Genomic DNA, 12,709 nt, shown 5'->3' with positions numbered 1-12,709 from the left:
CATCTGAGGTCAAACACACTTGGTTGTGTGTGCTTCCTAGAATCACACTCACAGGTGCAGCACCCAGCTTGCTGTTGTGTTCACCCCTGACCTCATAGTCCACTGGGCTTGCATGCTTTTTGCAGCACTTCTGCTACGTGCCCTCACTCTTCTTTAGCTGGGCGTTCGCAGACATTCTGCTCGTGCTTGCCAGGTGGCCTCAGTGGTGATCACACATGCTTGCCAGGAGTTGCGCACCTGCTGCTTTGCTTACTGGGGGACACGCCCTGCAGTGCTTAGGCGTCACTCTCAGAGACACTGGGAGAGTGTGCAAGGTGAGGGATCATACCCAGGCCTCCATCTTGCTAAGCATGTGTGACCCTAGGAAGCACACACAACCAAGTATGTTTGACCTCAGATGGACAATAGCCACAAAGGGAAGGGGAAAAGGAACGGGAAGGAGAAGGGGAGTGGGAAGGGGGTTAGGAGGTGTAACTTTGCAGTGAGTATACTGAGCTCATTAACATGAGAGGTCTCTGATACTTGGTAACGGATAAAATGACTGCTTGACCCACTCCAACTTGGCCCTCACACACCATTAGTGCTCACAAGGGGTCAAACCATTCCACACACACCTATCTGTGAACCAGAAGTCACTCTCAGTGGTGCAGGGGGTCCCAAACAGCAGAGGTGCCGGGACCAACCTCAGTGCATATGGGCTGCACAGGGGATCAAACTCACAGGCTCTCGCTTGCAAGGCAGGTGCATTTGCCACTATGTCACCCCTGGGATCCTACACTTTTCCCTTCCTTATCGACAGTGTTGTTGCTGTGGTGATCAGAGGTGGCACACATGCCTGGCTGCCGTACTTAGCACACTAGGGGGCTGTACAGTGTTCGTGCCCACTCTAATGATTCTAGTGCTCACCAGGGAACACGCTGGTGGCTCACACAGGAGCTTGTCACGGTCACACTTACTGACCACCGAGTTGCCCATCTGTTTATAATAGTGCTCATTGACGTCACATCCCTTTACAACTTCCTGGGGTAAGCAATGTAATTCCTCATATTAATATAAAAATACTGTCATAGGTAGTTTTGGTATCACATTAAGCCATTCTGGTCACTCAAACCTGGATACAAAACAAACCAATCCTGCTGCCAGACAAATCTTTGCATATTAGCTCCATTTCTCTTTGTGCTTTTGTTTGTTTTTATTTCGCTTTATTCATAGCATAATTACAAAATCCTCATGCCTGTTATTAATAACTAAACAAAAACATTCTTTCTTTGGGGGGTGGTGCCTCCCCCGCCCTGCTCAGGGGCCCCAGGCAATACCCAGCCCAGGAGTACAGGCCGGACAGTTGAGATCTTGGGCAGGCAATGCAGTGCTGGGGTGCAACAGTGCTAGGGGGCGACCAGTGTTACACCCTGTAGTGCTGAGGGGGGCATGCAGGACAGAGATAAAACAGGATCTTCAGCATGCAATGCACACACTCTAGTCCTTTAATCTATCTCCACAACCCCTATTCCAGATACTTTCTATCTATTATTTCCATTTCTCTAGACTACCTCTGCACAGTGAATAATGAAAGCACACATTTTCTGATAAAGAAAGGAACCAGAGAAGACAAATGACAAAGAAAATAAAGCAAGATCCTTGTTCTTTCTACTACACTATTGCACATTTTTTTCATTCCATCGGTACTTATAATGAAACTCTTTCAACATAGAATTTGACTGGATTCCCAACAAAAACTAAGGTTTTTCCTTCATAAAAGGAATAATTATGTGAAATATTTTACTGCATTGCCAGTTTAGTAACATTTCCCCCACAACAATTCTGTATTAAAACTGGGAGGAGAGTAGGAGCATGGGGATAAGTCAGTGGTAGAGCACCTGCCTTGTAGGCATGAGGTCAAGAGTTCAACCCCAGAGACAGAATGCTAGCAGGAAAGCTAAAGTACTTGCCTTCCAAGCAGCCACCCCAAGTTTGATCCTCAGCACCAGAGTTCCCCAAACATGGCCAGGTGTAACCCTAGGCCCCCCAAGCACCACTGGGAGTTTGGGGGCCTCCCAGGAACCACCAGGGTGACCCAGATAATCCACAGGTCCTATCAATGAACCATCAGCCTAGCTCGCTGAGACTTCCTGAAAGAGGCCTCCAGATCTCCTGAGCACCATTGAGGAGAACCAAAAAAAGTATTTAAAGTTCAATCCCTGGCAATTCACCCAACACACCAAGAGCTATTTCAGCAACATCGCCATTTATGATCCCTGAGTCACAACAAGGCATGTGATCTCTGGCACTCCACAACCAGGTGCGTGAGCACAACTGACATGTGTAAAAACTGGTGAGCAGCACAATTCAGCACACAATAACCACAGCCCAGTGTATGATCCCAACTGTGCCCCATAATCAAGTATCTGACCCCCATCATCACCACAGTAACCAAAGGGAAAGGGCAGAGAGAATGCTGCCTGAAACATGATTCACCATGAACACCACAAAACTAAAATCTTATCATCTGAGCAGCACCTAAAACTGTTATAGCTAAGGTTTCCGAGTTTGTGGACAAGGACTGCAGCAGATTCCCTGACTTCAAACTTTCATTGTTACAAATTATTTCCCATTTTATTTAAGAAAAAAGAGAGGGGAAATATTTAAATACACAATTTTATCCTGGCAGCAACAAGACTACCAAAAAAAAAAAAAACCTGTCGCCTTATGTCTTATTTTAGTCTGAAAAACAACACAAATTCAGAATGAGTAGTCTTTCAAATAAATATTACACAAATTTTTTAGCTGTATCACAATACATCAAGCATTGCATCAAAAGTATGTTAAAATGTGTCACACCTAATATAACAAGCTATCATTTGTTTTTCAAAAATCCTAAAATTGCACTAAAAATCATCAATAGGGGAACATAGTGATAGGACAGCAGGTAGAGTATACCAGGAGTTGCCTTCCATGGGGTTCGATCCCTGGCATCCCATATGGTCCCCTGAGCACTGTCCAGGAGTAATTCCTGAGTGCAGAGCCAGGAGTAACCCGAATATCACCAGGTGTGACCCAAAAAGCCAATTTAAAAAATAAACCATTAATATAATTTTCCAAATGAGTACCCTCATGGGGGCAGGGGAAGAAACAACCTGAGTGTATGCTCTACATGCAGGAGACCTGGGTTTGATATCCTAGAAAGAACCACATGGTCCCCTGAGCAACCCTTGAGATAGAGCCAGCAGCAGCCACTGAGCACCACCTAGTGTGGCCAAAAAGCTAAAAAAAAAGAAAGAAACAAAAAAACTAATAAGTCTATTGTATATTTATCATTAATACTCAAAAAGTGATAAAATTATGAAAGAATATTTTCAAAACTGGACAGAATATATCTTTTTTTTTAATTTTTTTTTATTAGTGAAACACCATGAGGTACAGTTGTAGATTTACAATTTTTTGTGCTTGGATTTGATTATACAATGATCAGATACCCATCCCTCCACCAGTGCCCATTTTCCACCACCATGGATAATATCCCCCCACCCCATTCCCCCATCCCCCCTGCCTCTGTGGCAGGGCAATCCCCTGTGTTCTCTCTCTCCTTTTGGAAAACTAGACAGAATATATCTTAAAAAAAACCAAGAAACTCTGGCACAAAGTAGTATCAAGTAGCCTTATTATCTAAAATTATTTTTAAAAGTGAAAATGCTAGAAATTACTACCCATGTCCACACCTCTCTTGATGCTCACCTGACATAGGCAAAAGGGTCTTCTGCCTAATAATGTCCAAAGACCGCTGACCTCCTGGCTCTTTGCACTACAGCAAAGCTCGGGTAAGTTTCTTCCCAGTTATCGCTCACAGCTTTAAAACCAACTACTCCTTGGCTTCAGTGGCCAACAGTACCACCACAGGCACTGAGCATGACTTGCGCAGCACTGCAATTTGGCCAATGACACAGCTAAGGTGTGGGCGGGAGTGAACCACACCCAGTGTGTGAACCCCAGTCTCTGGGACAAGAGAAGTGAAAGGAAAGGGGGAGAGGAATGCCACTATACACTCCACCCCTAAGTACCCCCAGTCTCGCCACACTCCCTCCCCCATGACGCAGCAACTGGAAAGTTATTTTGCACCTTCCCCTCTGCACCTCCCTTTTTTAATTTTTCACTGTAATCCAGTCTCTATCCTACCATTTTACTGAAACCACACATACTGAGATCACTCACCAAGAGCTTCTTTGTTGTTCAGTCCAGTAAACACCTTACGGTATCTGACTTGGTCTCTCTGCAAAATGTGACCTGGTACACTCTGATTTTCTGATTAGAAAATACTTGTTTATCTACAACCATAACAACCTGAACATGCCCAATCTCCTCTATCTTAGCAGTTAAGCAGGTGGGAGTGCTTAGGACATGCAGGAGGGGAAATACATTTTAACTCAGAACTGAAATATCAGGCCCAGGGAGACGGCTCAAAGGACAGGAGCACATCCTTTGTATATGGGAGGCCTGGGTTCAATTCACAGCACTGCACGGGTCCTGAACACCACCAGGAGGGAACCACCAGAAGGAAGCAAGCATTACGTAGTCTCCAAGAACCAACAGGTTTGGTTCCCAAAATAAAACAGAACAAAAGAAGAACTGAAACATCACATGGGAGGAAAAAAGAACAAGGACTTTCAAATTCTTTTAAAAAAAGAAACTCGAAAATTCTTTAAAAGACATCAAGATGTCTTTCCTATACACATTCTAACACATGAAAGTTTTATATATATATATATTTGCATTTAGCAAAAATCAGATCATAGTATACATACATATTAGAGAACTTTTTTCATTTAATGTACCTGGATTTATCATCAGTATTAGATGGCAACTTGATTAAAAACTGCCTAAGTGTTGGGAAGATCCGCCCAGGATGGGAGATGCATGCTGAAAGTAGACTATAGACCGAATATGACTGACACTCAATGCCTCTTTTGCAAACCACAGCACCCAAAAGGAGAGAGATAACAAAAGGGAATGCCCTGCCACAGAGGCAGGGTAGGATGGGGGAAAAGGGGAGTGGGAGGGATACTGGGATCAGTGGTGGTGGAAAATGGGCACTGGTGGAGAGATGGGTACTTGGTCATTGTATAAGTGAAACCCAAGCACAAAAATTTGTAAGTCTACAACTGTACCTCATGGTGTTTCACTAATAAAAATTAAAAAAAAAAAGAAAAAAAAACAGAAATATCTTAAAAAAAAAAAAAAAGCTTGCCTAAGTGTCCCTTTACCTGAATACTATGAAATTTACCTTAAATGGCAAAAGGGACTTGGCAGATGTGATTAAGTTAAGAATCTTGAGATGAGGAGACTATCCTGAATTATTAGGTTGGGTCATCTGGAATGTTATATGCTGTTGACTCTAAAGAATGAAAGAGCCTATACACACACACACACACAAACACACACACAATACACGTGTATATATATATGTATATATATATATATGTAAAGCAAAAGATATAAGGAATGCAAATGTAACAGTAGAAAAGGCTTCAACTCTGCTCATACATTGACTTCAGTCCCATGTGACATTCTGGACTTCTCATTTCCAAAACCATAAGAAACTCAATTTTTCATTGAAGCCACAAAGTCTTTGATCATTTATGACAACAGTCATAGGTAGGAGACAAATATAGTAAATATACATGCAAATATAGGAACAGCTGTACTGCACTGGAACCATGTATGGCATTCTATGACGTGAATGTACTGTATTTTATTTAACCGGTCCTTTTATTAATTAATGAATACTTGGGTTGTTTCCAGTTCTTTACTGTTATATACTAAGTGACATAAACACCTCAAAACATATCTTTCCTCATTTGTGTTTTTCATGTGGTAAGTGTCAAGTAAGATGGCATGTTAATCATATTAAGTTTTAACAGTTGTATTTAACAAAAATTTAAAAAATTTTTAAATATTTTTTATAAATTTTTTTAAATGTTTAAATTTAAAATTTTTTTTTTTTAATTTTTAAAAATAAAAAAAGTCTCAAGGTCTGGGAAATAGTACAGCAGTTCATGTGCCCAATGCAGGTTTGATTCCAGCACCACAAGGTCCTCTGAGCATCTCCAGGTGCTGCCCTGGAGGCCCCTCTGTGCCCTGGGTGAGGCACTGGAGGCTGGGGTGTCTCAGGTATCCCTGGCACTGCAAAGCCTGAGCAGCACAACATCCTCAGGCTCTTTCACTGAACCACAAGAGGGGTGGGCAAAGATTTGCTGGTGGAGTCCTTCCTCAAAGTCTGGTCTTATTAAATGACTTTCCTGATTTTCCATCTGTAGCAGCACTCATTCTAATCCTTTGTAGATTCCGCTCCATAATGCATTCCTTAAATAATTATCAATGGCTCCAGAAGTTCCAATTCCACTCTGAGTTCTTGCCTTTATACACATACTTCCAGAATTGTTTCATTTATTTATTTTTTTTTACAAAATTACTTTTTTGTATGAAATAGTATATTACTGTGGATGATGATACTGCCAACTCCATGTCATTTTTTTATTTGAACTATAGATCCACATTTTTGCCTTGCAGCACTCCTGAGAAATTCTAAAATGCACAGACTTGAGCTCTATAAAACAAAGCTCAGTGTTAAAGTTGGGTTGTAAATTAACCACATTTAGATATTTCCCTAAAATTACAAGACAATTTGTTATGAATTTTAACTACATTATTTAATTATAAAAATAATTTAACAATTATTTAATTCTAAAAATAATTTTAATTTTTATAAATTAAAAAGCAGAAACTGGCAAACAATCACAAATGTTAAGGCATTAAAGTACCATTACTGGGGCTGGAGAGAGAGCACAGCAGGTAGGGAGTTTGCCTTGCATGCAGCCGACCCGGATTCAATTTCCAGCATCCCATATAGTCCCCTGAGCACTTCCAGGAGTAACTCCTGAGTGCAGAGTCAGCACTCCAGGTGTGACCCAAAAAGGAAAAAAATAAATAAAGTACCATTATTTTTCCAGAGGAATATATAAAATGGGTATCACTTATACTTAAATTTACAAAATTTGAGACAAATTTTTGATGGAAAACGTTTTAAATACTCTGAAGTATAAAAACATTGGCTTTAAAAGTCAAACTCAAATGCTTTATGTTTGACACATAATAGCACTTTCTTAGTAATGCTCATCACTCCTTCCTGAAAATTGTTTTCCATCTCCAGATTTCCCTCCGTCCATGTACTAAGAGGTACTAAGTGGATAACTATGGAGTCTTTTCCCTACCTTTTAATGAATCAAAGAATAAAACAGAGGCAACAGCAATAAACCAGCAGTTAAGGAGCTTGTCGTGCATGTGGCTAATGCAGGTTTGATTCCTGGCACCCAATGGTCCTTCAAGTCCACCAGGAGCAATTCCTGAGTGAGGCGCCAGGAGTAAACTTTGAGCAAAGCCAAGAATAAGCTGTGAGCACTGCCAGGTGCGGCCCCAAAACAACAATAACAACAAAAAAGATCCCTGAGCACATAAACAGAAGGTTTTGTTTGTATTTTAATTGAAATAGTCAGTATTTTAATTGGCTGGTTTTAAGAAGTCATTCCCCTGCACTCCTCACCTACCCCTCCAACGCCCTCCCTCCCCCACACACACATCCTTGAATTATTTTGTTACTTTTCCTAATAACAGAGACTAAAACTCAAACCACCACAGGTACAAGATTTTACCAAAATCAAATTACTGACTGGCTGGATTTTCCACAGTAGAAAGGTTAAGACCATATGGAATGTCATGGAAAACTGTAGTAGCTACGGCAAAACTCGACCACCAAGCTGAGTAAGTTTATAGATCAGCAGACAGTAAGAGGCCTGTAGTTAAAACACCACAGTGAACGTACTGAATAACGACCCATGGCTTTCCCACTGTATGGCTACGAAGAAGATTCCTGGAGCAGATGTTTCATCTCTAACACATCTTCATTTCAGAAAAGCAGATGTGCCGTAGGTCTGGGTTTGGATCAACAAAGACTCAGTGGGTATACCAGTCCTCTATAGTTTCAAGGATCACATCACAGAAACATTGGGTATTACAGCTTTCAGACTAGATCATATATTTATTTTAAAAGTAGCCATGTCAGGTCGAGCTTCAAAATTCAGATAGAAAATCTACCCATAGAGGGCTGGAGCAATAGCACAGCGGGTAGGACATTTGCCTTGCATGCAGCCAACCCGGGTTCAATTAGCAACATCCCATATGGTCCCCTGAGTACCACCAGGAATAATTCCTGAGTGCAAAGCCAGGAGTAACCCCTGTGCATCGCCAGGTGCGATCCAAAAAGGGGGTGGGGGGGGGAGGACAAAAGAAACTCTACCCATAGGAGAACTAGCTATAGAGTAAGGACAGAAAGACTGCTAGGAGAGGGAAGGAGACACTCAAAATTTTATAACGCAGGGGCTGGAGCAATAGCACAGCAGGTAGAGCATTTGCCTTGCATGCGGCCAGTCCAGGTTCAATTCCCAGCATCTCATGTAGTCCCCTGAGCACCACCAGGAGTAATTCCTGAGTGCAAAGCCAGGAGCAACCCCTGTGCATTGCTGGGTGTTATCCAAAAAGAAAAAGAAAAAAATTAAAAAGCAGATAAAACAGGATGACATACAATATATATATACCAACCATGCATCTCCTTTTCAAATTAAGGAAATTGGGGTGGTGGGGAGGTCAGAGTAGAGGCATGATCTATGATCTATTTCTTCAAATCAAAGAATTACGTGTATTTTTTTTAACTTAGACACTTGTAATTCATATGCTCCATCCTGAGATGAAACCTCAAAGGTAAGCAGCAAATAAATTAGGAGGGTCAATAAAAGTATATTTGTAAGGTTTATATAAGAACCTCTAATAATTTTATTTCAAAATTATTAATAATAATAAAAACAATGGGCAAAGTGGACAGGAGACAGTTGGACAGTTCTATATTGTCAACTTGTGTGATAATTGCCTTTAAAGGCAACTAAATACAGAATGGGAACTGAAACAAATTAGTTAAGGAGACAGGTGATACTCTGAAGCAGCCATGAGTCAGTTACTAAATTCTTCAGAAACACATGTTCACGTGTTCATTGGCATACACAGACTTCCCATTTTCTAATACAGTAGAAACTCTACATTAGTCACAGCAAAATTTACAAACAACCCAAGTTAGTACTGGATTTGGTGTCCTTTGAGGGTTTTTTTTTTGTTTAATTTTTTTAACTGTATATCTGTGAGATAGACCATTACAAAACTGATTCAGTTATACAATAATCCAGCACCAATCTCTCCACCAGTGTACACCACTGTACATTTCCCAATACCAGTGTCCTGTTTCCCTACCATCATCCCCCAACACCCCAACCCCCACCTCCAGCCTCCCTCTATGGGAAGCACTTTCCTTCTTGCTCTCTTTTCCTTTTGTGCATTATGGTTTACAACACAAGTAAGTACTAAGAGGTCATGGTGTTTGTTCAAGGCATTCAGTATTTTTATCAGGACTGTAAGGCTGGACTAGCTTTTTATTGAGTGACAGCTTTGGGGTGTGCATGTGACTTCCAGAAGTAAAGGAAAGGAGGTAGGCCATCCCAACCCCAAGAAAGCCTGGAAATTTCAGTTCAAAATCCGCATACCAGAATTTTCAGGAGATCGTATCTCAATGTTGAGACAGTGGAGTCAGGCTGAGAGTATGGTGGCGATTTGGGGTTGTGGGAGCAAGTGGGTGCTGGGGGCTCTGCTTGGGTGGGCACCAGGGCAACCCGCCCCCCTCCAATTTACCCTGGGTCTGTTCAGCTATGCGTGGGCCCGAGATTAACTACAGTTTTTGATCTTTTTCAAGATTTATCTATGGGTCTCTGAAACAAGGCCAGAGTAGTAGAGCTTACATGGTGGCACTGGAGTTGGTTCATGGAAGTGACTGCAAGCTGCTGACCAGGCTTCGCTTGAGCTCGAGGCTGACCTTCGCCCCTCCAATTTACCCCAGTCTGTTAGTATTCCTGGAGTATTGGGAAGTGGGGGGAAGTAGTCCATCCCAACTCCAAGAAAGTCTGGAGATTTCAGTCACAAAACCTGCATACCCAAATTTTCAGCAGATTATATCTTGGCAAGGTCCGTCCTGAGACAGTGGAGTCAGGCCAGGGGTATGATGGCGATTTTGGATTGTTGGAAGCAAGCTGCTGACTCAGGCTCCACTTGAGCTCGAGGTTGACCTTCACCCTTCCAATTTACCCCAGTCTGTTAGGCTATGTGCAGGTCTGAGATTAATTGTAGCTTTTGATCTCTTTCAAGATTTATTTATAGGTCTCTGAAATAAGGCTGATAAATGAATGTGTATAGATGAGCCATAGGTGGTTTGTGGGCATGGCTCCCACAAACCTAACTTTTGGCCATTTAATTTCTTGGTAAACTTGGTCCCAAGTTGTTGGGATCTGGCCAAAGGCACAAAGGCAGTTTTGGGGTATCAGGAAGCCTAAAGGCACCATCAGGGTGCTGATGCACTTGCCCCGCAGGTACAGGCTGACCTGTTTGTGGCACCATACCCCCTCTTTTATTTGTTTTTGTCTTTGGGTCACACCTGGCAATGCTCAGGGCTTAGTCCCAGCTCTACACTCAGGAATCTCTCGACAGGGTGCTCAGGGGATCATATGGGGTACCAGGGATTGAACCTGGTTTGGCCATGTACAAGGCAAGTGCCTTACCCACTATATTATCAGTCTGGCCCATTGGATTTGGTGTCATTTTCACCTTTGTTTGATATACAGATTTATTTTTCTTCCACTCTCCCCCATCCCCCATACTACAACCAGAAGTATCAGGGGCTTTCTCCTGGGTCTGTGCTCAGGGATCACTCCTGGTGAGCTAGGGAAGCATATGTGTTGCCAAGATCAAACTCAGGCAGGCCAGGTGCAAAGCAAGTGTCCTACTATTCTTAACATCGGTATTAGCTCTCTGGCCCCAGATGTTTCTATTTTAAAGGTATAGTGAAAATTCACAAAATTTGCAAGAAGTCTTCACAGGTACAAATTCCATGACCAACACAAAAATGAACATCCTGACACAGTTAAGTTCCAAGGCAGGACTTTTTTTAGAACAGGTTGATAAAAGTGACTGAAATGCTCCCTTACTTTGGAAGCTCCAGATCCCTGGAGCTGGTGCAGAAGTGACATCCCTGCCCTCAGTGAGGAGGACAGCAGGGTCCTGCCCATGATACTGCTAATATGCTTTAGAAAATGTTTAACAAAAGCATTCACAGTGTCACAGTAACACTTTTACAACTGGTAGCTTTGTGTCCGTGTTTTTTTTTTCATTTCATCATCCTGTTATTCGTCGATTGCCCCGAGCAGGCCCCAGTAACGTCTCTTTCATCCTAGCCCTGAGATTATATTCAAGGCTCTTTAGGAGAAGAGACCCATCATTGTTACTGGTATTTGGCATATTTGGTGCGCCACGGGGAGTTTGCCAGACTCTGCCCTGTGGGCAGGCTATATTCGATAGCCTGCAAGTTTGTCCAAAGTAGGAATGAGATAATAAAATATCATAAAAAGATGTTCTGATAAGATGTCGCGCGGCCGCAAATGCGGCCGCGCGGTTCCAGGATCTGGATTTGATAGTCTCTGAGTCTTGGCCGCTGATGGGATTACACGGCGCCAGGGGGCCAGGTGGTGGGTGTGACCCCCGCCTACTGGAATTTGGAGGATCTGGGTGGAAGATGCTCGACTCCAATTTGAGTAGGCTTGGAGGACTCGGCCCCGGAAACCGCGTGGCTTTGTCCCTCTGCCAGTACCTTCATGTGTGCGGAGAGTGGTCTCAGCATGGTGGTGGCTGGTCCTGGAGGTCTTCGGCTGCCAGAGCCCCGGTCGGGGCGGGGAGGAAAGCTCAACCCGCTCCCCTCCAAGGGACCCCAGCGAGGAACAGCCAGGCGCAGGGGCAGGAGACTCACTGCACTGGTCTCGTCAAAGGGACAAAGCCACGCGGGTTCCGGGGCCGAGTCCTCCAAGCCTACTCGAATTGGAGTCGAGCATCTTCCACCCAGATACTCCAAATTCCAGTAGGCGGGGGTCACACCCACCACCTGGCCCCCTGGCGCCGTGTAATCCCATCAGCGGCCAAGACTCAGAGACTATAAAATCCAGCTCCCGGACGAGACCAGTGCAGTGAGTCTCCTGCCCCTGCGCCTGGCTGTTCCTCGCTGGGGTCCCTTGGAGGGGAGTGGGTTGAGCTTTCCTCCCCGCCCCGACCGGGGCTTTGGCAGCCGAAGACCTCCAGGACCAGCCACCACCATGCTGAGACCACTCTCCGCACACATGAAGGTACTGGCAGAGGGACAAAGCCACGCGGGTTCCGGGGCCGAGTCCTCCAAGCCTACTCGAATTGGAGTCGAGCATCTTCCACCCAGATCCTCCAAATTCCAGTAGGCGGGGGTCACACCCACCACCTGGCCCCCTGGCGCCGTGTAATCCCATCAGCGGCCAAGACTCAGAGACTATAAAATCCAGCTCCTGTGTCCGTGTATGAGGAGATATTTGTTTGCAAGATACCTTTAAAAGGGTACTTTCGTGCTTCTAAAACATAATCACTTAAGGTACATATTCTACTTTTCAGAACACAAACAAACTGGACAAGTCACAACTCGGTGATGCTCCATCAACAAATTACGCTGAGTGGGAAAAAAAAATGCACTAAAAGGTTTCAGACTGCAGAATTCCAT

General features: G+C 43.5%; 1 protein-coding gene across 3 annotated transcripts in view; it reads right to left on the bottom strand.

Annotated features, from left to right (window-relative positions):
* Positions 1-12,709, bottom strand: part of EVI5 (ecotropic viral integration site 5) — a 189,829-nt gene that overhangs the window by 160,038 nt on the left and 17,082 nt on the right. The gene's annotated exons all lie outside the window — the stretch shown is intronic.

Source organism: Sorex fumeus, unplaced genomic scaffold (assembly GCF_029834395.1).
Source record: "Sorex fumeus unplaced genomic scaffold, SorFum_2.1 ptg000047l, whole genome shotgun sequence".
NCBI lineage: Eukaryota > Metazoa > Chordata > Mammalia > Eulipotyphla > Soricidae > Sorex > Sorex fumeus.
Note: the sequence above shows the minus strand (reverse complement) of the source record. Positions and strands in the feature narration are given on the sequence as shown.